The following is a 419-nucleotide window of genomic DNA, read 5'->3' on the forward strand; positions in this document are numbered from 1 at the left end:
GTCTGGCTTTCGTAGCCGGGAGGGCGTCCGTGCCCCCGGTGCTGCATCGCTCTCCCCCCCGTGTGTCCGTAGCGGCCTCTCCCGTGGTCCGCCGCCGCCCGCCCGCTTGCCCGCGGTGGCGTTGCGTGTCGATGGCGTGTGGGGCGCCGTCGTCCCCCGCGGTGGCCGTCTCCCCCGGTCGGTGGGTTCGCGTGCAGGAGCGCGCGGGTCCCGCGGTCTCTCTCCCCCGGCCATCCGTCGTGCCGTTACCCGCCGCGCCCGTACGCTCCGGGGCGGGGCCCGGACGGGCTTCGGCCCGGTCCGAGCCTCGTTCGGGGTTGTCCGGGCGCGGGCCGCTACGGTCACGATGCTTGACTGGCCGCGGGGTGTGGTCCCCGGGCCCGTCTCTCCGTGCCCGCGCGCCCTCCCCTCCCGTGGGG

The sequence above is a fragment of the Eulemur rufifrons genome, unplaced genomic scaffold (genome assembly GCF_041146395.1).
Source record: "Eulemur rufifrons isolate Redbay unplaced genomic scaffold, OSU_ERuf_1 scaffold_158, whole genome shotgun sequence".
Classification (NCBI taxonomy): Eukaryota; Metazoa; Chordata; class Mammalia; order Primates; family Lemuridae; genus Eulemur; species Eulemur rufifrons.